Raw genomic sequence first — 26,087 nt, 5'->3', positions numbered from 1 at the left:
AGGACTAAATTATAGAAACACCATAAGCATTTTAAATCAAAGATCAGCTGTTTTAGGAATTCATCGTAATATCAATCCTATCTTATGTATTAACATTAGCAATCTAACATTTTCTCTAGCATGTGGAAATAGAAAACAATCCACCAGTTAGAAAAAAAAATCTTATTCTAAGCTTAACATTTTTGTGATTAAAACATAAAATTATTGAGAGTGACATTTCTGTAATACTAATGGATGTGAGAATCATAAATTACAATAGAATGACTTTCTAAAAAACAATATTGAATACATTTTCTTCTTTTACTCTGATGTAACATCACATAGATCCTAACTCTGTATGTAGGTTTTATAGCTGTATTGGGCTGTTATAAGCCATGGCCCTTGAAAATCCTGATCTTTATTCTTTTTCTCTGTAAGATAAAGAATGAATTTTAGCACACAAGAGATCATCTGGAAATAAATAGAAGATTTTCATATTAACAATTTTCCTCTTTTCTGTTACATTCAGTATCTAATATAAGGTTTTCACTTTCTCTTTTGTCTGTAAAGAAACTAGATGATGTTTATCTGCTTGAAAACTATCATAACATAATGTACAGTATTATAATAATCTACTACGATAGTACCTTCTGTGTTTCTATGATTTTATTTATATGTATTAACTTCCCCACAAGGATATATCATTAATTCTGCCCCAACATTTATTAGGAAAAATCATCTACGTTTTCTTGATCAGATTTAAAACTTTATCAATACTTCTACATGCTTTATGCTATTATATGCCAAAGTAGAATTACCAAACTACGAAGAATATATACTTATAAATTAACATTACATATCATTAACATTAATATAGAGATTCATGTTATAAACATTTCATATATATATATATATATATATATATATATATATATATATATAGTGAGAAAGCACTTACTTCCTCTCAAAATAACCCAGTTAATCTTTGAAACTCTTTTGATATGATGTGTTGTGTTATTATACACACTATATGTAGGGATTAGGTTAAGAAAATAAATCTACTAGAAAAACAAATTGAAGAATTGCTCCCTTCCAGTTTTCCTTCCAGTTTAGCCATTACTGAGCCAAAGGTGAAAAGACTGAAAAAATTAAACTGCCTTTCTCTAATTCTACATCCCACCCAACTAGTAGGAGATTTAATTTTTATATACTTGTAAAAATGTGATTCATGTACGAAAATCTAGATTGTCTATGCTTTTCTTTGTTTAGTTCTAAAGAATTTACATTGTGGCCTATTTATTAAGAGCTCTGAGGTGCCTCATGGTGAGTTCAAGTGCAAAAGAGGGTCTCTATTTGCATTTGAATTACCGCTATCCTCAAATAACCAATCAAGTAATGTCTCATTTTGAAGGGCAAGTGGATGGGAAGAAAGAGTAGTAAGTATAAAGTTTATATTTCACATGATGTGCCAGATTTTCCCCTACATATAATTTTTCAAATTGGGAAAGAATGGAGGAGTCGAGTGGTTATTATACTCCTGGCATTTTGATGAAGACAAGGACATAGCCATGCCAATCATCTTTCCTATTTCATTTCCTGAAAGGGAAAGATCAGTTAGTATGATTATCTTATTTGGTGTACAGTAATTTTACAGAAAGTATTGATTCTTTTCATTTATTTAAATGTGTACCACATATTATCCCATAAGATTCCACAGTACTATATCCCATAAAACTATAGAATTTCTCATTTAATAAAAATAAACAATAAGAAAATAAGATACTATATTTTGTCATCTAACCCTTTAATATTTCAAATGTTAACATTAACACTGAATCATAATCGGTGTGCTAAAATTAAAGGCAAAAATAGGTATTTTTGTTTTGCTCTATGTCAGAATAATTGTTGAAATGTTAAGCCTTTTTAAATGTAATGATTGGAAGAAAAAAAATGAAGACCACACTTAATGGAAATCAAAAGAATTTGTAGAATTAGATAATTTTCATGATATAAATACTGCGTACATTTTAGCATGTATTAAAATTATATTAATATGCAATATATAGTCAACATGCAGTAAAAGGTTTCTACTGATACTAATAAACATATCAGCATTTAGTTAACAGAATAACTGTATTCATCTTAGTTATATTGAAAGTGATAGTTAATTGAATTCAATCACTGGCTTCATAAAAAAAGATTATATAGGTGGTAAAATTCAGAGGTAGATTTTCTGTAACTTAACTAAATTGACCCAAATATGGTTATATTTGCATTATTGTAATAGCTAATCAATGAGCAGTTAATAATTGCCATTTGGTCACCATATGGCCAAACTAATTTAGTTATTCCAAGTGACCAAAATAACATAAAGAGCTATTTGTTATTCTATTAAAACCTTAAATACAAATTGGAGTAACCATGTAACCAATATTCAAACTTGCAATAAAATATATTTCTTATAAATTAAATCTAAATCATATAAATGTTCTGCTCATACCATCTGAGAGCATAATATGGCTACATTCCATACTTGAGTGCCAAATTTGTTGTCTGGCTGCTCTGGGATTAAAGTACATCCAAATAAAAGCATATGCTTGAAATATACAGAAGCCTACAAATACTCAAAATGCACTTTTCTGTAGCTTTGAAAATGAACATGGACTATCTATCAAGAGAACTACAAGGCAGCAGAAGAACTTGAGCATCTATATCTAGCTACCAAATGAAGAGCTGTGTGTGTGTGTGTGTGTGTGTGTGTGTGTGTGTGTGTGTGTGTGTGTGTGTGTGTTTTCCGTGCTCTTCTTTTTAATCATGGTCATGTAAATCAGCATTGAAAGCCATGTGGGTGATTAAGCTGAGAATCACACCCAAAACTTTCACAATCAGTGCACATATATGGTATTTTGGCTTCTTATATTTCTGACCATCTGTCAAAATGGCAAAAAGCCCAATTCAAAGTTGCCAGATCCTAGCAAGTAGTTTTCAGATGGTTATGGGTTTCAAGGGATATTCTAAATAATAAATAACACTTGTCATTTAAGGATTTCTGGCATTCTAATAAAAAAGAAATCATATTATACTTCTTTTATGCCAAAGTAAATAGTATATAGATAAACATCATACTTCCTAGCAAGTGAAGTAAGTAAATGGGAACATCTTGAAACAACAACTAAAAATAGTACTTCTAGGTTGTTTGAATCATTGTCTTCTTTAAATAGAGATTTGAGTTTAAGTGTTTTCCCATTCAGTAATGGATCTATATGAATTGGTCTTATTTGTACTTATATTAACTGGCCTCAACTGGACCTAGGGGTAGGATTTGTGAAGGCAGGGCCACTGAACAGTGATAGAGTCCCTGTGTGAAATAGAAAGTCCGGTGACCTGAAAACCAAGGAAATCCTTGTACTTTATTTCTCTTTACCTTTTATTTTTGGTGCCTTTCAACACCTTACTTAACAGCTCCAACTCTCATTTTATTCATGTTTAAAATTAAGCAACTGAAATAAATAATTGCTCATCTTTTTAATAGTATTTTTTAAATTCTAGAATGCATAAAATATTCTCTATTCCTCAATGCCCCAATCACAGATCTTCTCTGTGTATCTTTAAAAATGGGCCCTCCTCTTTCCCAATCAGAATTATTTCCCCACTTGTGTTCCCATAGTACTTTGTACATAAATCTATTAGAATACCTACTACATGATAGTGTAAGTTTATGTATGTTTACGATGTCTCTGGTAAACATTTTGAGAGCTCCTCAAGAGCAGACACGTTTTGGCATTCCTAATATTTAACCCAGTGCCCAGCATACAGTATCTACTGAATAGTCATGTATTACAGTAAACAGAGACACAAGTATGTGCAACACTAAAACAATAGTAACTTTAGAAAAATAAAATAAAACCACATGCACACACATTATATATATATTTGCAAATAAACATATATCTTACATATTATATATTACTTATATAATATGTATGTACATATATATTACATATATAATATGTATGTACACATATAAAATATATGTATATATTACATATATGTATGTACACATATGTAATATATGTATATATTATATATATATGTTTATTTGCAAATTTTGGCACTCTGAAGTGAGCATGACTTGCCCTAATGCACAGGAAAAAAATGTGTTCTATAATCCACTTTTAAATGTTTGCATCAATGATAGCTTATAAGATTTATCCCTGCCAACATTTAATTTAATTAGGTGAGAATTCTTACATTATTTTAGAAACTAGAACTAATTATTGCTATCTTTTAGATGCTTTCTTCGCAAAGACGTTTATATCTATCTGTCTTCTTTGTAGACTTTGTCAGAACTTGATGGGTTTCTATTTCGAGACAAGCTTTCGCTACATTCTCATTAGCTGCCATTTACCTCATTCTCTGGACCCTGTCATTTGGTTAGGATCAGTGCATTCACTTCTCATCTTCTGCATGGCATCCAGACCAAAGTGCTCCTAAGCCCTGTCGTCAGACCCAGGTGGCCTCACTCGGCCTTACCTTCTCACACGTAGACATTATAGATTGACTCTTTGTTCAGCTTTTTAAAAAAAGTTTCACTCTAGTACACAGACCTAAAATGACAATAATTCTTAATACTCTGTAACATGGGTAAGGGCAATAAGTGGTAGGGCTGGAATTGGAACCTAGATCTTGCCTTTTTCACTTCACAGCCTTCCTTCTATTAGTTGTTTTTCCAACTGACCCATTTGATCGTTCTACAGTTTTCTGGAGTATTGACGAGCTCCTATGTGTGGTATTGCCTGAGCTTACTCATTTGATATCTGGCAACATTAGGTTCCAATGTGAGAAACGGAAATCTGGTGTCTCTAAGATCCATGCAGAGCATACTTTGAGAATGAGCCTCGTGAGACTGTAGTATCCAAAGCATTCTGTATTTCATGTAGGCAGAGTTTAAGATGTGAGATCAAAGAACAACACTACTTGTTGGATAAAATAATAACATTTGGATGTTTCCAAATGATTTTCTTAAAAAATGTAATTAATAAATGGAACTGGGCTTTCATTTCCTAAATAAATATTTCATAAAGTGATTGCACAAGACTTTCTTTGCATTTTGCACTACTGAACGTTGGTCAAACATGTTGAATATGCAGCAATAATGAGATCTGTCATCCAAAATGGTAATTTTGCTTGAAGTCATGTTTTCTTTAGAGTCCTTGTTATTTAAATAAATTCACTTATCCTCATGCTAGGCTTGATGCATTTTATTTTTACTTTACTTTTTAAAAATGGCAACAATTTAAAGAGAAATTTGTAGGATAAATTATGAGGTTCTTATTGTACAGCACATCTTTTTAGTCTCACTAAATCTTTCTGAACATACATAATCCATATCTGTATAGAAATTGCAGAATTTTTTTCAAAAAAGCACAGAAAACATGAATCTAATTTGAAGTTGGCTAAGTATCTGAAATAAAATATGAGAAAAACAAAAGTATGCAGTTAAAACTAGAACCTAAACTTTAGCTGAAAACTTTGGGGTTTTCTGAAAAGGAAATGTCAAAGTTGCAAGTAAGCAAAAAATTATTTAATCTACATAATGTCACTTTAAACAAATAGTTATTTAAAAAAATAAAGATGATGAAGAAGAAAACAAATTAAAAAAGACAAGTGAGTATCTTTCCAGAGATTTTATTTATCCTAGAAGAGAGATGCCCCTTATCTTTATACCCATGAAGCTAACTTCATAACATTGCACAAAATTTTTTTAAGAAAAAAATTAGCCTCATGGACTGTGGTATATAATTTTCCAATGTGTTATTTCTCAAAATAGTAACATCTTAAAATCTATACAATAAACTTCAGATTATTTCCAAACAAGGGACATGGTCAGAATAAGTTAGTAGAGAAACTTCTTTGATTCTTTTATAAGAAATTATGCTGGGAATATTAAATGCTTGGCATACAAATATTTAAAGTAGACAAATGCATATCTAAATTGACCTTTAAGAGGATATTAATATTTTTGTTATACAAATATAAAAAGAAACTCACCTAGGGTTTCTTCTTTTAATAAAATTACAGAAAAAGCAATTTATATATAAATGTATTTGAGTGTCTCTAAAGTGGAAAAGAATTGTGTAGCTCAACAATGCATCCATTTTAAGCAAGTCCAAGACATTCCATGAGCTTGTGGAATGATATTTAGGATTTTGCTGAAATGGATTTCTACAAAGCCCTTGTTCACTTTTCCCTGTGTGTGTGTGTGTGTGTGTGTGTGTGTGTGTGTGTGTGCATGCAATTTTAAAGAGATTTAATCACAGTGAGTTTGATTAATTTACTTTCCTCTCATCAAAATGCTATTTAGCAAGAGTTGGATATTTGATAGCCAGTTATCTATGCTGGACCTTTCTCTTTGTATGGGGAAATGCGCATTTTGCCAAAATTAAATGGAAATCAAATATCAAGAATATGTCAGTAAGTGAGTTCCAAAGCTATAAATAAATTACGGTTGTGGTCTGAAATTCGTTCCTACTGCTTATTCTCTATATATTATGCCAGAAGTTTCACTCTAGATACTTATTGAGGGCAGGGCTGGATTAGACTCCAGAAAAATCAGGGACAGCGGGTGGTCTGATTCAAATGAGCAGCTCCAGGTCATTTTTCATACATTAATTTAAAAAAATCAACTTAAAGAGACTTTGTCATGGCCTAGATATTGCTCTAAATACTTTACACATGTGAACTTGTTTAAGTTTCCTACCAAGTAGATGACGAAGGTCACATTATATAACCCATTTTACAGAGGAGGAAGTGTTAAGTAACTTGCTCACGTCCATCTAGCTGTTAAGTGGCAGAGCTGAGTTTCAAACCCAGGCAGCGAGGTTTTCCCAAAAGAAGTGCTTGAGAAAACTATTAATATCCATTTAAAGGTCCATTTCAGATATGCATTTGTTTAGTTTAAATAATATTTGTATGCTAAGCATTTAATATTCTTAACATGATTTCTTTTTTTAATCTCTTTTATTATTATTATTATTATTATTATTATTATACTTTAAATTTTAGGGTACATGTGCACAATGTGCAAGTTAGTTACATATGTATACATGTGCCATACTGGTGCGCTGCTTTCTTATAGAAGAATCAAAGAAGTTTTTCTACTCAATTATTCTGACCACGGCCCTTGTTTGGAAATAATCTGAAGCTTATTGTAGAGATTTTAGGATGTTACTCTTTTGGGAAATAACACATTGAAAAACTATATACGACACACAGTAAATTTGGCTTATGTCTTTTTTCTTAATAAATTGTTGTGCAATGTCATGAAGTTAGCTGCATGGGCACTTCTTTTGGGAAAGCCCCACTGCCTGGGTTTGAAGCTCAGCTTTGCCACTTAACATCTATATGGTCATGAGCAAGTTACACTAATCTAATTCTTAGATTAGGTTAATGATGCCCAAATTTGCTTCTTTAGTGAAGGGATTACAATAGGAGCCTCATAGAGTCTACTCAGCAGCATGGAGGTGTTCATTTGACCTGAGGCATGCTGAAAAGTGGTTAGTAATTCCAAAGAAAACAAGTAGCAAGGATTTAATAAATTCAGGACTCACGAGCCTTTTCTGGAGCTGCCTTTTCCTTGCATCGACACCTTCTCATGTGGGTGCGTATAATCAGCACAATCTCTTACATTACTTCCCACAATTTCAAATGTGTAGCAGACATTCCAATGTACCCCAAATTGTGCCCATTTTAGGAATCTAGACAATTCTAGGCCTAGAATATGGAATCTGCATGACTTGAGACCATGCACAACTACTTACTACCTGGTGCTTTTGGCCAAGTCATTCAACTTTGATAAACTATAATTTACCATCTGCAAAATGGGGATAATGGGAGCAACTACATCATCACCTTTATTTGTGGATCAAAGGAGAGACAATAGGTAAAGAACCTCAAAATGATAAGCATGCAATACTATTTACATGAGGACATTTCCATGAAGTAAAAATGTTTGCATGGAGCCACCAGGCGAGAAAGAAACATGGAGAAAATAGCTTGTGGTCTATTTTCTCTGAGCTGCAGAATGAACTCATGTCTAGATCCTAAAGGAAAACACCAGTTCCAGGAGGCAGTCTGTGAAAACACAGGGCTCACTCAGTTTTATGTAGGGCAATACGTAGCATGACTTGGAGGACAGAAGAATTTCCTCATTGCTTTAAAACAGGGAGGGCAATAAGAAGCCCAGAAACTTTTGGGAATCTCAAGGCCGGGCAGAGGGTAATCATGCCCTTGGTGTGGGCATTGGCTTTTCTTACCGAGACAGAGGCTGTTGTTGATCATAGGAAGATTGCACCTTCCAGGGACTTTAAGTACCAAAAGGGAAATGTGGAGGAAGAAGGGAAGGAATGAAAATACATTAGTGTGAAGTACACAGAAGACTCTCCTCTGGGTTTTCTAGAAATAGTAAGTTGAAACCTTGAGGGAAGCAAGCTGAAATCCTTTTTGTAAATGCACATACATGTGTACACATTCAATAGTGACCCTATTAATACCTACTTTGAGGCTTGTAAAAGAAACTTGGGTTATATTGGGTATTAATTTTGTCATTCTAACTACATTATAATGTCTTCAAATGGAAACCTATTTTATGAGAAGCCTCTAGTACATAGCCCAACATGTAGATAATCGATTATTATTTTCCCCCTCTGTGCTTTGCATAATTAGTGAACCTAGAACCACCTCTGGACTTAGGTGATTCTCCCAGTGATATGTTATCATCTTTGGCTTTCTTAAGCTTGATTTTTTATTGTGTATTTTGTACACCTCTGATCAATTGTTGAGGAATAAATGTTTCAGGTTCTTCCTCAACCTCTCACCCTCAGCTTTCTAACCTGTTTCTTTATCATTTTGGTAGAGTTTCTTTTTGCTTTTATACAATCAAATAATTTTTTTTCTGTATTATATGTGGTCTAACATAAGTGTCTCTAATGTTGTATAAAAAAATTCTTGAACACAGAAATTTCCAAAACAAACAAATGACTGTGTAAGGTTTGTATGGATAAATTCTATTTTATTTTTTATTAGGCTGAAATAATTAAAATAAAAATTTTGAACTGAATGTATATAAAAATGCTTACATAAGTAATATTTCTGGTTTTTTTTCTATGTGAAAAATTATGATAGAACTTTTCAAATGCCTTGGCAAACATTCACTGGGGTGGAGGGGGAATATGACACAATTAGAAATAATTGTCTTCCAAGACTTTTTCTCTAAACAGTGGGAAAAATTATAATATTATGAATTTTAGGTATAATGAAATCCATAAGAATAAAATTTTAAAAGAGAAGAAGAAAGAAAAAGAGGAGGAGGAAAAGGCAGAGAAGGAATTAGAGGATTTCATATACAAAAGCTGTTTAAGATATATATATTACAAATTTCTGTAATGTTACGAGAATTGTTTTATAGGATCACATATTGTCAAGAGAATTCAAAACCTGCTTTTTCTTCGTTTGATTGTATATTTAAAAACTCAATATTTTTGCTGGGATTTTTCAGACCATAAAAAAATGCAAAAACTCTTTCCCTACTGGAATGCCTCTGCTTAACCCATTTTTCTACATCCTTTCTTCTTGCATTTATAACTGGATCACACCAAACCAGAATATGCCCCACAATACATCCAAGAAATATAGTGATAACATAGGTTCACCCATATCTTTCTTACTTCGTTGGCCTTAGTTTTCGGTTGTGCCTGCTCCCCCTCCCCTTTGTTGGCAAATAGATCAATTTGAGGTGTCTGCTTTATTTCTCACAAGCATATGTAAGCATTTATTTATGGGTTTTCTCTTAATGCATTCCATATTAGAAAAGGCCAAGAGTACAACATTTCTTTAAAAATTCGAATTTCTTGAGAAACAAGGAGGAGGTGAGGGGGAGGGAGTGTTAACTTGGCAGACTGTGTTTAAAATATTTTGCAAGAGGAGCCCCCTGAGGAGCTGTCCATTAAACTCCCACCATTTTGCTGTGAGTAGTGAATGTTTTTCCTGGCTCTGAATTTATGTGATTCTTAAATGTTCTCACAGGTTGAAACAAAAAAGAAATAACTGAATGTATACTTGACTATTCATGACTAAATTATCTCTATTTATTACAAAGAGAATTTGTTTCTTGCTTGAACTTCATACTTCCTTTTATTTTTCTTAGACAAAGCATAATATGTGGATAAGTTTTAACACTAGTCCTCTAAGAGTATCAGAAGGAACATTACATTTTTGCCACGATTTTTTTCTCTTGTCTGCATTTGCCTGATTTTGGAGTGCTATTCACAGTCGCAGGAAAGCAGTTACGTCTTTGAAAAGCACAAAATAAATTCTGTTCACTGAGTGGGTAATTGTTCAAGGTCATCCATTTATTGTCTTTGTCTTGATTGTTTGAATTAGTAGCTAATAATGGTGCTGAAATGTGAATGAATTATTAGCAATGGGGCATATTTTGGGGAGTGTCAGGAAATATTACAGGGCAATTAAGGTTATCCAATAGCAAAGCTGTGTTCCTAGCAGATGTCTTGTAATTACTGTGTTTAAGGAGTGTAAGGCTTAAACTAAGATTACAGCTTTTATATTGTCTGCCTTTAGAAGTCATATTTGGAATTTATTCAGTTTATTCTCCTGCCCTTTCCCTTTTGTTCTGATTCTGTCACTTACGTTTTCATTTAAACATAGTCTTTTTATGAATTAAAATAAGCATCAGCAGATGGTATGCAGTATAGATGCTTATAAAATAGGAAAATGATTGCAGAGACATTTAAAATGACTATTGATAAAGAATTTATATTGATATTATTTGTTACTCACTTTTTAATTTCTGGAATTCAAATATTTTTAAATCTCAAATAGTTTCACAACCTGGCATTTATGAAAGTGTTGCCCCAATTTATTCATACTTACCAGGGTGGTAAAAATCATTCAAGAAATGTTGAGTTACATATAATCTGGAAGCTTCTAAGTTTTAAGGGCAACACTCATTGCACACTTAATTTCTTCTTTCAACATTGACCTGTAACAATTGTTGTTGTTTCATTAAGTTTATAAAACATATCAAAATACGTGGAGTAAAAATTGTTATGTCTCTAATAATAAGTATTTTTGATTTGCAGATAGAGCTTTAGGAAACAGCACTGCATGCATTGTTCACATCTGCTGTGAGTATACTTGACACAGCTGCGGTGGAGAGATGCTTGAAAAACATACTGTAAAATACACTCGGTTTCCTCTTATTGACATATTTAGCAGAACAAGGCTAATTGAACTATTCCAAAAAAGTACTCATGATCAAATCTGAAAGTTGATGTATTCGACCAACTCATAAATTATTAGAGGAGAAAGAGAATGGGTGGAAGGGGGGGATACCTAGCAAAGTGTCCTTATTTGTAGATTGCTATCTCTCGTGAACTATATAGAAATTTTAAAAGAACTAAAAAGAAAATAAATAAAGAAGGAGCATTAAGTTAAAAAAAGTCAAGCGTTAAAATCTATAGGTCTCTGGCTTACAATTATTAAGACTTTCTCAGTTTTGTATTCTCCATAGAACTGAATAGATTATCTTGCTAATAAAAATGCCACTATTAATAACACCTATGAGACCTTGGATTTTCATATTGTATTTAATTTCAACATATTTGGGAGATACTAGTTAGGGCTTTGCTAACAATTTTTGAATAAATAATTTCAAACATAAGTTTTCTATAACTTTTGGAATAATTTTATGAGTCATTGGAAGCCTTAAAACAATTGGTTGCCGAGTCTTGAATTTCTCCTTATAAATGGCAAATCATGAAAACATTTTATAGTTAGAACATTTTGGTCACTATCTTTGATAGACTCATTATGAATATTAACAGTAAATAGGCATACACATTTATGCAATTTTAAAATATTTTGTTTAAAATTCAACAAGCAATTCTTGCATACTTACTCTTTGTATGCATTGTGATAAACATTCACAGAAGTATGCCTCTGAGTAAGACACAGATTCTCCTCTCAAGGAAAAAGGGAATTTTGTTTTGTGGACCAGATAGGTGTAAGGTACATACTGTGACCCAAAACAAAATGTTGCTAGTGTTATAATAAAAACACAGTGCACAGTGGCAACACAAGAGGAAAAATGATATGTCAATGCAGGTGATTGGAGAAGTTTTCCTGGGCCTTTAGCGTTTTGTGTATGAAAAAAATAGGAAATAAGTTAGGTCAAAGAGGGAAGAGCAAATGATAGGAACTCTGGGCCAAGAAATGGACTTTGGGGACTTGGGGGAAAGGGTGGGAGGGGGTTGAGGGATAAAAGACTACACATTGGAGGCTGGGTGCAGTGGCTCACGCCTGTAATCCTAGCACTTTGGGAGGCTGAGGCAGGTGGATCATGAGGTCAGGAGTTCGAGACCAGCCTGGCCAAAATGGTGAAACCCTGTCTCTACTAAAAAATACAAAAATTAGCCGGGCGCGGTGGCGGACACCTGTAATCCCAGCTACTCTACTAGGGAGGCTGAGGCAGGAGAATCGCTTGAACCCGGGAGGCGGAGGTTGCAGTGAGCCAAGATCACGCCACTGCACTCTAGCCTGGGCGACAGAGCAAGACTCCATCTCAAAAGACAAACAAACAAACAAAAAAAGACTACACATTGGGTAGAGTGTACCCTGCTTGGGTGACGGGTATACCAAAGTCTCAGAAATCACCACTAAATAACTTATCCATTTAACCACACACCACCTGTTCCCCAAAAACCTATTGAAATTAAAAAAAGAGAAACAGATGGAAGTGTAAAGGGATTGTCTTATTTAGAGATGAGAAAATAATCTTTAATTGCCAGGATGTAGATTTATAACATTGATGAATAATGAAATAAACTCTAGTTAGGTTGGAGTTAGACTAGACAGGGCCTTAAATGTCACACAGAGGAGTTTAACGTGATCAATCAGTAGTTGTTTTGGGCTTTTGAACAAGAAAGTGAATGACCAGATCTGTTATTAGGAGATAATTTTGGAAGCTCTGTGAAAGATGGAATTAAAGGGAGAGATTGGTGATAGAAAAATCAGCAGGAACCTTATTGCAATAGCTCAGTTTAGTGACAAAAGAGTCCTAGAAACCAGTAATTGTGTACTTTACCATTTTTTTGTATTTGCTCATTTTATCTTCTCTCTCCTCCTCCACCCCTTTGCTGTCAATAACCCAAGAACAACAAGAAAAAAATCTCAAAAACTAATATGTGTTAGTTTTTAAAAATTCAATAACTCAAAATAATAATAAAAACTCTGGCCCCCAGGGACAAAAGAGGGAGAGGGGACACTGAACTGTAATTTAAACACAAATTTTGATATAATTTTATTGAAAGGAGGGAGAAAATAGAAATAAAAATTTTTACCAAAATAAAATAGAAAAAGATTCCTTTCTCTTTCTTCAGTCTTCATATTACGAAATAATATGTATCACTGATACCAATGACTTATTTTTATGCAACATTAAAATTAGCACTTTTTTACCATGATACCAAATTCTCTCCACTCCTCTCTCCCTCCTCTCAATAAAATTGTATCAGAATTTTGTATTTAAATTACCACTTCAGTCTTCACCCCTCAACTTTTTAAAAGTTGTGTTATATTGTTTACTTCTGAACCAAGTCATTTACTAAGATTTGCACCCTTACCCAAATAACTCTTTGTTTGTCCTGGAGTTAATACTCGTCTCTTCTTTTTCATAAATTGCTACATTCCAAACAATAAAATACCTATGGAAATTGTTTTGTTTGTTTGCTTATGGTCAGTCTCACCAGGTAATGTGTCATGAATTCATTGGTTCCTTTTTTGTTTCCTGGAGACATTCATTCCTTAGTCTTCATGCTCTCAATAGCCTTGGGGTTTCTAGACTTGAAGAATGGCTGATGTCTCAGGATTTCCCTTCAACATTATTCCAGGAATTCTTTTCAACCTATCCTGTGTTGTAATCATTTTTCATTAATCCTATGTCTTGTTTATTTATTCCATTATTTTGGTGATGTATATCTTCCTACAGAAGGGTGTATCACAAATACATATTTTTAGATCTAACCTATCTGTAAGTTGCTTTACTTAATCTGTGTCTTCTGATTAATTTTTTAAATGGAGCATAGAAGTCTAGGTTGGAATTAATTTTCTTTCAGAAGTCTAAATGTTGTAACTCCCATATGTGATCTTCTTTATCTTTGTAGAAGTTTTTAGCATCAAATATTTGTACGCATTGTACAATTTCAGAATGATATACTTTTGAATATGTTTTTATTCATTTATTATGTTGACTCTTCAGTGTGCATTTTTCTTTATTTATTTAGCAAATATTATTGGATATTGTCAATACGCTAGATACTGTTCTAGATGTTAGGGAAAAAAGCGATCTATATTCTGAAGTTCTTGGAAATTTCATTCAATTATTTCTTGTATTATTTTTAAGATTCAATGGCTGTGGGATGTAAAGAGATCCCCAGAGAGAGTATAGAGTGGGAAGAAGACCTTGAAGACAACAATAAGAGGAAAGGAAAATCATCAATTAGAGGTTGATAGAAAATATCAGGTAAGTAAAATGAGACTCATTCATTTACTCACTCATCCAACCTCACTCTTGGGAGCCTGTGGTTTCTGTTGCACATGGCTCCTGCAGTTCATGGAAGCGAGCCACTTCCCTGTTGCTCTCTCCCTTGGGCAATAGCAGAGTGCCTGTGGTCATGGCGTGCTCACTTGGCCCCTTGGCCCATCTCTAGCTCAACCCTAGGGATAGTGGCTAGTCCATATATCTGTATTCCCATATTTCTTAACATTATTTTACTGCTGCTTGCAAATCCCTCATTACTTCAAACCTCTGTTACAGTTAAAAAAAATTCTCATAAACTTCTTTGTTCAAATTACCATGTGTTTTTACTCTCTTGATTGGATCCTAACTGATTCATTGAATAAATATAAATCAAATTATAAACATGTATAAAATTATTATACCCCCCAGATTATATTAATGTTAGTTATCTTTGGATATATTGTCATTATATTGCTTATCTGCATATTCTAAGTCCTTACAATAAAAATATATTTTGTGATAAGAAAACCATCAACATACTTTTCTTAATCCCCAAATAAATTGTTTTTTATCCACCTGTAGACAGTAAAGAATGACCTGCAATTACCTGCAATTACTCAGTATGATTTAATTTGGCTCTTTGTGCCTTGTTCAAATACTGTGTAATGAACTTAGAGATAAATAACCAACAGAAAACCCAGAGTTTTGGTATCGTTTCCAGTACAAATTCATGATCCAAAGTAATTTACTGATGCATTAATGTTCATGGAACATTGCAAGAAATTATTTTCAGAAGTAAGGCAGGTACACAATAGAAGCGTTAGGGTTTCAGCTTTCCCGTTACATGGAATAATCTTCCTTGTCTAAAACTTTATTGGTTCCCACATCTAATGTATACTTACAGAGATCGGAGGGAGGGTTATTTAAACCTTTTTGACATCTGAATTTGAATTTTAGTTGACATCTTATAAAAATCAGACATTGTATTGATCAGAAGTAATCTAATTAGAAAAGGTCCATCATTTTAAAATTTAACTTCTCTTGATATTTTTCTGTGTACTGGATCACAGGAATTCTGAAATGAAAATGCTCTTACTTCAATAGAGAACCTTAGGTAAGCTAGGTAGTTACACAAAAGGCCAGTAGAAGGGCTAGGGAACACACAGTGAAACTGAAGTAGTTCTCTTAAAGTTTGATTTAGACTGTAAATTGGTTTCTAAAAATTGCAATTTTATTTTTCTCAGAAAATACATAATTTTCACCTTTAACTTGACTCAAAGTTAACTTGCAGTTACAGCTTTGACATTAGTAAAATCCTGCACTACTATTATTTTTAAAGCACTATTGCAAAAACTTAATAAATACCGTATTCTATATTTTATTTCGCAATAAAATAGAAAATTTCATCATATGCATTTAATTTTCACTATTTCTTAAAATAATAGTTTCACATAATGTTAAAGTATAACTGTAGTATGTTAGCAGTTAATCTTGCCTTTCCTGGTTCAACCTAAAATTTCTGCCCTGGAAAAACAATTTAGCAGGTTTTTATCAGTGTACTAGATGGTAGGCTCAGAATGAAGCAAATATGTGTACTAGGAATAAAACACAAATTAGAAATGTTACACACAATTAAAATTATAAGACACAGAAAAAGGACTAAATCAACTTTGTTTAACATATCATTGTGTAATATTATGTATGAAATATGTAGGCTTGGTATGGAAAACCAGGTAGACAACTCAGGTTTATTTTATGAAGTATTGTCAAACATGAGCTGCTCTTGAGAATATGGAAACTCAGATTGGAAGCATTGCCAGAGAGATCACATACTTGATAGGAACAGTTTTCTTTTCTTCTTTTAAATTTGATTAGTAATTTTGATATTTTCAACTTCATAACATCAGAAACATCATTCAAAATATTCATGAAGATATTAGAATTCCTTCTTCTGGAATAGGAACACATTTATTTTCAGCCTTAAGTAGCTCATTTTTAGTTATTGGTCTGATTTTCCTAAATTTAGCATAATAATATCTTGTCCAATCCGTTGTCATAATAGAAAAGATCATTTTATGTGCGATTTTGGTTAGCTTCTGGTTTGCTTTGTCAAATTTAGAACCACTTGAACATCGTGGTTTCTAAATTTAGTCAAACCCTTTGAGCTTTAAGTTCCGTTTGGCGCTGGCTGAACATGAACTGCTGCTTTGAAAAAAAAATTCTCTTGGCACTATCAGAATCTAGATGTGTGCACTGCACAGACCTCCTCTTATTTAAAAGAAATACATTCACTTTTATTTGAAAGTTGAGAGCTCCAAGAGGATAAATAATAAAATGAGAAACTTGAAAGAAATAGGTCATATTTTAAAACAGCTCTCAAGCAGAATTAGGCCTTTGGGTTTAGGGCCTAAACCCAAATATTATTTAAAAGACAGAGAGAGATCCATTTTAGTTATTTTAAAATGTAGTGATTTAATTTATCTCAGGAAGTTAAAGCAAACTCTGTCCATTATGTTGCCATTAGTTTGGTGTTACTAAGAAGGAACTTGTTGAAGTATTTTATTTTTCATTAAAGACAACTTATTTTCCACACTGTAAGGGATAATCAGAATATACATCCCTCAAAGTCAGTGGGTTAATTTTATTTTTCACACTTGTACAACAAATGTAATATAGAATGATAATTAAAATTAACATTTATGGCTGGGCACTATGGCTCACGCCTGTAATCCCAGCAGTCTGGGAGGCCAAGGTGGGTGGATCACCTGAGGTCAGGAGTCTAAGACCAGCCTGGTCAACATGGTAAAACCCCATCTCTACTAAAAATACAAAAATTAGCTGGGTATGATGGCACCCTCCTGTAGTCCAAGCTACTCAAGAGGGTGAGACAGGAGAATCACTTGAACCCAGGAGGCAGATGTTGCAGTGAGCCAAGATTGCCTCATTGCACTCCAGCCTGGGTGACAGAGTGAGAAAAAAAAAAGAAAGAAAAGATAAAGAAAGAAAAAGAACATTTACAAGGAGACACATCAGGCAATGTCTTAAGTTTTTTACATGTATTAATTCATTGACTACAACCACCCTTTAAGATAGGTACTACTATTATTCCCAACTTACAGATGACGAGGCTGAGGCTCCAATGGTGAACTAACTTTCTAAGTGTCACACAGATAATAACACAGGAAGTTGCACAGGAAAAGCCAGGGTCAGAACCAGAGCCATCTGTTAACTTCTACTATGCAGTATCTCAGTAGGCTGGATGAAATCTAAAGGCAACGATGTTCAGGGATCCAAGTTTCCCCACATTCTGTCCACATCAAGCAAGTTAGCCTGTGTTTATGTAGCAAAGATTTTTTTTTCTCAACTTGTGCACTCACTCTTTAGACACATGTACAGAGAGCTTATGTAAAACCTGCCACACATAGTGTTCAAATTGTGACATAACACAAGGTTGTAAGCTCCTAGATGTTTTCTAAAGGAATCTCACTTGTCTCTTAAACTGAACATTCTGTCAACTTGCTTGAAACTTTCTGGGAAAACACACACACACACACACACACACACACACACACACACTTCACATGATTCTTTGTACTTCCAGTCTCAGCATGCTTTTCCTTCCTTGGTGGCTCAAGTCTAGGCTGAGCATTCCTAGTTTATGTGTTCAACCTCCTAATATTCTCTATACTATTTCCCTGTATACTTTGATGGCTTCTCCTGCAGGCCTCATGCACAGTTAGTAAGCGCTGGTTGTAACTAAAATGAATAAATAAAGGAATTGCTGTAACATAGAGAGCTGCTGTTTCTGAGAGATGACTCTTTAAACACAAATAGGAGAGAATATTTTGTAGACAGACTTCTGAAGGCGGATACATTTTTCCTTTTGTCTGAGAATAACCAAAAATCTGGTTAGAGAAAAGCCAAGAGAAGTAATCTTTTCTCTATGCTTACTGCCCCCTTGTAAGATAAATTCAGAGTGGTCCCCTAAAGAATTGGGAGGATTAAACTGAAATGCCACCGAGATCCTATCTGAAAACACTTTAGGATAACATCTCCAACTCTAATGACCCTCTTTACTGGCAGCAAACAAAACCAAACCTTTAGATATATTTACTGTTTTACAGCAGGTCGGACCTTATGGGTAAAATTTCCTAAATCACACTTTCCTTTGTTATTTTAGTTTTAGTTTATTGCTCTTAGGTTTCCTTCCTAAGGATGCTAGAGAGCCAAGACACTTGTGAGCCCTATGGAAAGAAATTGTTCAATACCAACCAGCTCTTCCCCATAAAGAGGTAGTCATTTTCCTTTTTTTTTTTTTTTTTTTTTGTATTTAAGACCTCGCTTATAGCATTTACTGTACCTTCTTATAGTGCAGCCATAATATTGGGTATTCAATAAATGTTGTATTGAATTGGATTGAATATTTTAGCTCTTACCTTAAAACATCTTTCTTACAGTAATAAACTGAGTGAAAAGTGCACAAATGGTCTCCATTTTATGTTGGATTATACATGACATTTCTAGGAAGTGAAAAATGTAGGGAATTGCAGGGGCAATAATTTGTTGAGTGTTGGAGATAGAAATATCAACAAAATGATATACTCCAAGCTCATCCACTATTTAATGGTGGGTAGTTGGGTTCTATTCTGTGTCTTTAAGTTATTGTCACTGCCCTGTCATAAATTATAGTGACACACACTGTAGCTATTTCTTACATTCTTCTGCAGCAGAGTAAGCAGAATTACCAATTTCACATTTTCTGTGCAGTTCCCTGTAGATGGGATGTTTTTTAAAAAATGGGAGTTTGAATGAGAATAAAGGGTAGAAGGGCTATAACAACCCAATAAATAAATTTGTAAAATTCTATCATCATGCATGCATTTTCCCATGTGCTCTGGTGTGTAAATTCTTTTTTCCCTACATAGATAGCTGACAGAGAATATAAATGCTTATGTATCTTTAAAACAGCCACTATTCCAATACAAGAGAAGAATAAAACTAAAATGTTGGTATATGACTGCAGCCAGAAAAATCAAGAAATCTGCCTCTCCATACTCCAGATTAGCTTGAAATTTTCTGTCTTCCTTTTCCCTTTTTGATTTCTAATTTTCTTTTTTTAAACTGGAGCATACGAATTTTGCAAAAGTACTTATTATTAGCTCTTCTCCACAGGTTTTGTTTGTTTCCGAAAAATTAGGTTTTCTTGGAAATTTGCTTTAGTGAGTAAACCATATTTAGAATATTATCTTGCTCAAAGTAGACACTCAAAATGTATTAAATTAATTAATTAATGTGTTTTACTTCATGTAAATGCACCTATTTGATTATACAGCTTTGAATAAGAAGATTTCAAAGAGGGATTGTAAAGAGAGAGATCACGTTTGAAATCCCTTTCAGCTCTAAGCTCCTTCTTTGCCATCCTTTTTGGGTCATCCTGTCTAAAACTTCAAAATTAGTATCTGAATGTAGCATGAAGCTACCCTAATCTCTACACAGCAAAAAGGAAAAAATATAACTCATAGAATGTGATGAAAACTATTTGAAGTATATTAAATATAAAAAATATTTGGCAGAATATACACAAAACGAAATAGTGTTTACCTGGAGAGGGTGTGATGGGAGAGTCTGGGCAGAATTTAGTTTCTTCCACTAGGTTATAAGTTTTATACAGCAAGGTCATGTCAGTTTTGTTTTCTATTGCGTGTCTAACTGCTAATATGAGGTTCAACCCATGGTACATGTTCAAGAAATACTGAATAAATGATATTCTATTCATTTTTCTTCTGTATAGGTTTTTACAAAGAAAAAATATTCCTTTTCTAGTCAGAAAAATAAACAATAAAGTTTTTTAAACACTTTGCAATATAGCATATTATTGAACCTCTGTAAACATTTGTTGAGTGACTGAACCCAAGCAAAGAGCATGAAGTTAGTTGGGCAGACTGTGAAACATGAGCCACTGTTCTTTAGCAGCATGAAAACCACACCTTTTTCATCAGGATAAAACTGAACACCTAACACAGGCATGCCCAGGTCACCTGTGTCATGGCTCTTCCCAGTGTTTCCCGTCATTAGGCTGATGTTAAAGAGGCCAGAACTTTCCAGTGGGAGCTTATCTGATATATCTCTACTCCACTTCAAATGTATCTCTAACTCCAGGTATTCACTTTCCTTCTTCTACAGACTTAGAGAAAGAAGTGTCATTTTCTATCTCAAAAGCTCACAACTCCACCTATGCCTGGGATACAGTCCCCATGGTCCTGCTCCAGGGCCTGATTCCACCAAGCTGCCCTCTTGTTTCTGGCATACAACTCCTTACCATGGCTGTCCCCATCCATTCCACAACTGTGCAGGACTCATGTCTTCTAAGAATAAAAAATCAAACCTGCAGCACCCAAGGAGCTGATCAAGCCACTGCCCCTTTAATAACTTCTCATTGCCTTCCCAAGGTAAATTATTCACTGAAAATCTGGGTGGCATTTGAAATCTGTGGGGAAGCTGGTGAGGTGGAATGGATAGCGATTTTGAAGTAGCCTACACACCAGCAAGATACCATCCAATAGGTTTGGCTGGACTTCTGCTCCTTGGCTACTGCTGCTGATTCCCACTCCCAGCTCTGACTGTTGCATTCGCCTCATGAAGCTCTTTGTTGTCTCCAATGGGGACACAGTATTTAGCCTCGTCATTCCCCTGTTGTCTGTGACCAGCCATAACCTTCTCATGGCTGTTTTCACGACTACATGACAGAGTTTTTTCAAGTTTTACATTACTATAAAATCAGACAAGGTTTTTGTTTCCTGATCACTCACTTTCTCCTTAAATCTTACGCTTCAGTTTCTGCTTCCACCATTTAATAAAACATCTCTCAGGAAGAGATGATTAAGAAACTCTTACTTGTGAAACAATGGTTTTCTTCAATTTCATTCTACTTCTCTTCTCTGGATTATACATTACTACAGACTAGAGATCACCAACAGGCACCCTGTGGACCAAATCAAGATAGCAATGTATTTTCTGTAAGGACATTGTTTTTAAAAAATATATTTCTTTTGAAGTCAGTTACTTTATATGAGTCACATGCATTTCACTTTGCCTTTGTCCCATGCCTTCTTATTACTTTAGACTTGGCTTGCTGCAATATTTGCTTGACCACTCTAAAGATTCAACTTTGCATCTCTTAGTTAGATGATTCTCTCCTTTGAGCTACTACTCTACTCTCTTTGTTGTTTTTAACTACCTTTAGGATCACTCTTTCTTTTTCTTCTCTCTCAAGTTCTTCCAACTCTGCTTCCTCATCCCATCTTTGAGATATAGATACTTTATAAAGATTTGCTCATAGTCTTTGTTTTTTCTCTAACCACACTCACTTCCTTGGTAATTTTGCTCAATCTTATACTCTCAATTGCCACCTTTACCTAGTGACTTCCAAGAATCCACCTGTCTCCTCCTGACTGCTTGTGGGTTCTAGTGTGCATTGTACATCTTCAGCAACAGTTCTGAAAACCATTTAAATTTAGTATATATAAGCCAATACTTTTCTTGTAGCCCTAAAACCTACTCTTTTTCCAACATATCCTTCTGGTTATTACTAACCTCCTAATTGCCTACATTAGAAATGTCAATTATTACTATTATCTCTCTCTGATGTTTCTTTATTGTCAAGTTCTATTTATTTCCACCTATCCTATTCCTTTATCCTGATTTCCACTAACCTTATATGATGCTCATGAAAAATCAGCTTTTCTTTAATTTGATGGTGCTTCCAATAGAGTGAAATTTTTTTAATTACACAAAATAATGCACATCCAATATCCAGTATTTTCCTAGACATACTACTGTTACTCTTTTTTAATATATGGTCTTTTAAAGATGGTATCTTATGTTTACAAGGTTCACCTTTCTTCCCCTTGATGAGTATCATGAGGTCTCATTTTCCACACCTGAGTGTCTCACAGACCTACCTCTCCTTCTTATAGAGACATTCCCAAAGAACATTGTACATTACATGCGTGTATAAAGGGAAGCCTGTAATTTTGACCTGGTAAGGAATGGGTGAGTTGCTGATCACCCTTCCTTTTTGTAATTCAGTTTAAGAAACAAGCTTCATTTTAAATTCCAATTCTATAGTCATATTTTCTACAATATTCATTATTTCATTCTTTCAACAAGTTAATATATTAACTTTTATTCCTAAACCAATTATTTTTTCCTTATTCATTTTATAACTCATTTCCAGATTAAACTTTCTGAAGCCTAGTTCCATTAAGTTTCCCCTACTATTCAAAAATGTAACAATGGTTTCCTCTTGTATATAAAATATAACGTTCAACTCCAGTGTAGGGCATTCAATTCTTTCCACAACCTGAACCCAAACTTCTTTTCCAACCTGATTGTCCCACGTACATGTGTCACACCCTTCAGCTAAACCAAAACTTTCACCTTCCACCCTGTGGTGGATAGGCTCTGTGGTGGCCCCCCATCATCCTCATCTCCTGACATTTATGGCCTTGAATAGTAGTTTCCCCTGAGTATGACCATGACCTGTGACTTGCTTCTAACCAATAGGATACAGCAAACAAGACAGGGGGAATGTGATTACATATTTATGATTACTTAGAGAAGATGGTGTGATCATCTTGTTAAAGTTTATTTTTTCCTGGCTGGATTTAAAGAACTACACTGCCATGTTGTAGGCTGCATGTTGGGTGACCATTGTGACAACGAACTTAGGGTGGCCCCTAGGAGCTGAGGATGGTCTCCAGTTGAACATCAACAAGACACTGAAATTCTCTGTCCTTTAACTGCAAGGAACTAAATTTTGCCAACGAAAATCAATCTTTCTCCAGTTGAGTTTCAGATGAGACTGTACTTCCAGGCAAATCCTTTTTGCAATCTTGTTCACCCCAAACAGAGGACTCAGCTAAGCCCTTCCCAGATTCCAGATACACAGAAATTTTAAGGTAATAAATGTGTGTTATATTAAACTGAAAATTAGTGATAATTTCTTATTCTGCAATAGAAAACTACTACTCACCTTTTGCTTTTGCATTATGTCTGAAAAGTCTTTCTCTATATGATCACATATTTTAACTCTACCATACATTATAACTCAATGCCAATTACTCCAAGAAGTATCCTCATGTCTTGGGAAGCAATCTATCCCATCTCTCAACTCCAACATCACCTTACTAGATCTGCTTCTATGAACATACTTCTTTTACATTTTTATTATGGGTGCTTATCTTCTCTTTCAGACCATAACCCTCTAAAACGTGGAATTTTATTTGATTCATCTTTAAAAACAAGGGATCCAACACGTTGCTTTGAATATGTTAATAGCTCAATAAATACTTTAACTAAATAACATTTTAGAAAATATTTGAGCCTAAATATTTCGGTGCTAGGAAGATTAAAATATATGCTAACTTTCTGTTTTATACAATGACAAGCTTAGTGGGCAATGTATCACACTAGTAAATACTGCAGAGAAATAGACTCATACTTCTAATTATTTATTTTTTCAGAACCTGCTCAAACTCCTTTGCATTGTGAAATATAAGAAGTTTTTTCTAAAGGAATGATATAAATACATAGTATTAGAAAAAATTAGAAATTAATTTTTATGTAAAAAATAATAGTTTTCTAAAGGTTTTACAAGGGCCTTACTATTAAAATAAAAGGAAAGCAGTTTAACTTTATTTCTCCATTGTCTACAATATTTGTCTTCTACTGATAATGAACATTCTATCTGCTATACTCATAACTGTTATCTGCATTGGGAGAATGATTTTGATTAACTTACATAAGGGCATAAAATAAAAATCTAACCTTTTTTAGTTTTTCAAAAAAGTCTATAAAAATAGTAAGTGAAATGAAAGCAATCTTCTGTTAACAGGAAGATAGTCTAGGACTGAGCTTATGCTTTGTGGAGCATCCATGTTGTATGTGAAAGGTAGCTGTACTTTTATAAGAATTGCTGAATAGTAAAGAGAATTGGAATAATGTTTAATATTACATATGGTAATACCATTAAAATATAAGCAGATTTATACATGTTTTCTCCTAGGAACATGTCTTCCTGTACTAGTTTTCTGGCTATATTGAGAAGTCATGATTATTATATCCTTATTCTATACTAATTAGCTCACTTCCTAATAGCAGTAAGTGCCAGTGTATCAAAGATATAAGATTGTTCTGAAAACTGCTTAGATGTAACGGAGACTCAGGACACTTTTCTAAATTTTCATTTATTCAAATATTATTTATCTATAGAACTATGGTTTTTAAAAATAACATTTTTAGATCTGTACTATATAACCCTGGTAGAACCAGTATCACACCAAATGTGTTTGATAAACACCTCTAAATTGCTAAGAGTAAGATGAAAATGATCTTTTGTGATAAGAGATTTAAAAATGGTAGTCTATTTCAAAAATATGAAAAATAAAAGAAGGAATAAAAGCTTCCCAATAAATTAATGCTTTACTCTCTAATATGCTTCCTTTAAGTATAAAACATTCCATTTAGCATTCAGAAACTGCTATTGAATCAGTCTACATCCAAAACATATTCACTCACTACAATTTGTGTTGTCATTTTGGAATATTACTTTAAAGCATGAGTCATAAAGCCTGTGAAGTGCTATTGTCAAAAAAGTCATAACATACGTTATTTAAAGGAACACATTAAATTCTGCATTATTGTAAATATACTTTTCATAATGCTGTTTGCTAAAATACTTTAAAAAATCTACAAATTTACTTTAAATAGCTTTTCATGGAATGGGAGATTTTTAAAGCATATACTCTGATTTTGTGCTTCTCTGCAAGGTGATAATTTCAACATTATCATTATAATGAGTACATTCTTTAAAATTTAAATGTCTTAAATTCAATATGCCTATAATTTTCTGTGAATCTGCACATATAAGTATCCACATGTAATTCTTATGAATATAGATTTCATCTCCTTTCCCTACCTATATCCACTTTCCTGCAGAACAGCTAGAGTAATCCATTTAAAATGAAACCCAGATTATGCCATTCTGCTACTTAAAACACTCCAATATCTCTCCATAACACTTAGGATAAACCAAATTACTTGGCTGCTCAACACCCTACTTGATTGGTCCCTGCCTCAGCCTCTCTAATGTCAATGCCTATCATTCTTCCTTAGTTCCTATCATATTACACCCTGAACTTTCTTAGTTCAGGGTGTGATAGCTATACAGGTAACATTCTGGCCCTTGAATGTCCTTGAATATCTGAAGATTTACCTCTGCATTATGGTCACAGCTGCTCCCCCTTTATCTTCCTATGCTTATTTCCTTCTTGACACGCAAATCTTAGCTTAAATGTCATCATCTCAGAGAAGTCTTTGTAGGTCACCAACCCAAAAGTAGCTGCCATCTTCCAAGCATTGCCCATAACATCACCCCTGCTTAATTTCCATCTGAGCTGTCATCCTTTGTGTATGTAGGTGTATATATATTTATTTTGGTTTGATGTCAGCCACA

At 33.7% G+C, this 26,087-nt stretch overlaps 2 long non-coding RNA genes across 2 annotated transcripts in view; one reads left to right on the top strand and one right to left on the bottom strand.

Moving 5' to 3' along the window:
* Nucleotides 1-26,030, bottom strand: LOC130541329 (uncharacterized). Its single transcript, XR_008955372.2, has 3 exons — nucleotides 25,848-26,030; nucleotides 15,475-15,647; nucleotides 1-410 (listed from the first exon to the last, which is right to left on the bottom strand). It is a non-coding gene; the product is annotated as an uncharacterized LOC130541329 (long non-coding RNA).
* The window catches only part of LOC130541328 (uncharacterized), a 58,781-nt gene continuing 55,893 nt past the window's right edge, over nucleotides 23,200-26,087 (top strand). Inside the window, exon 1 of the long non-coding RNA XR_008955371.2 lies at nucleotides 23,200-23,532. This is a non-coding gene — a long non-coding RNA (uncharacterized LOC130541328). The remainder of the gene's footprint in view (nucleotides 23,533-26,087) is intronic.

This window comes from Pan paniscus, chromosome 1 (genome assembly GCF_029289425.2).
Source record: "Pan paniscus chromosome 1, NHGRI_mPanPan1-v2.0_pri, whole genome shotgun sequence".
Classification (NCBI taxonomy): Eukaryota; Metazoa; Chordata; class Mammalia; order Primates; family Hominidae; genus Pan; species Pan paniscus.
This window is presented reverse-complemented; position numbering and strand designations above follow the sequence as displayed.